Raw genomic sequence first — 1,024 nt, forward strand, 5'->3', positions numbered from 1 at the left:
TTCTACAAATCAAATCCCTCCTACAAGTCAATCCTCAGTTAATCACAGCTTCTCTTTTTCTCCGTTCTCAGTCAGTGAGGTCAATAAACTGTTAAAAGATCTTGATCCTAAAAAATCTGCAGGTCCAGATGAACTTCCACCTTATTTCTTAAGGCTGGCTGCTCATATCATCACAGTCCCTGTGACCCACATCTTCAATCTCTCCATAAGACAAAACTCCATTCCAGACACTTGGAAAACAGCCTTTGTTCTTCCTTTGCTGAAGGGAGGTGACCCCCCCTCACTGAACAACTATGGACCAATCTCTAAACTGCATTTTAGCCAAGGTTCTAGAAAAACTGATAAACTCTCAAATCAAAAATGACCTGGACTCAACATCTTACCTCTCCATCAATCTGGTTTCAGGAAACAACACAGCACAACCACTGCTTCACTGAAGGTTCTTAATGACGTTGTTGAAGCACTGGATGCTAAGGATTATTGTGCTGCACTTTTCTTAGACCTGTCTAAAGATTCTGACTCTGTGGATCAGAACATCTTGTGTCATAAACTCTCAGAAATTGGTTTCTCAGAACACACCATTGGTTGGTTCTCTAACTATCTCTCAGACCGGAGGCAATGTGTTCAACATAATGGTACTTCCTCCAGTTATTTAACAGTCAACAATGGTGTACCACAAGGCTCAGTCTTAGGACCCACCCTCTTTACAATCTATATACATAATGTAGGTAAAAACATCCCTAATGCATCCATACATTTCTATGCTGATGACACAGTTTCCTGATGCATCCTCAATAATCCACGTAGAAAATCTAAAAAAGTTAAGTCTGCTCCTTTGGACGGGTTCAAAAAAAACAAAAAAACCTGTAGAAACGTTTTGTCTTTCATCCGAAACACTTCTTCAGTCTAAGGAGCTGTATTCAGCTCAGTCTTAGAACAACAACAAACTGGTTGATCCAGTATGAAAAGGTGCCATTTATAAAACTGAGCTGAATACAGCACCTCAGACTGAAGAAGTCTGTTG

General features: G+C 40.1%; 1 protein-coding gene across 2 annotated transcripts in view; it reads left to right on the top strand.

The window, feature by feature from the left end:
- The window catches only part of LOC119424699 (MOB kinase activator 1B), a 14,763-nt gene that overhangs the window by 10,744 nt on the left and 2,995 nt on the right, over positions 1–1,024 (top strand). The gene's annotated exons all lie outside the window — the stretch shown is intronic.

The sequence above is a fragment of the Nematolebias whitei genome, chromosome 18 (assembly GCF_014905685.2).
Source record: "Nematolebias whitei isolate Nwh7 chromosome 18, NemWhi1, whole genome shotgun sequence".
NCBI lineage: Eukaryota > Metazoa > Chordata > Actinopteri > Cyprinodontiformes > Rivulidae > Nematolebias > Nematolebias whitei.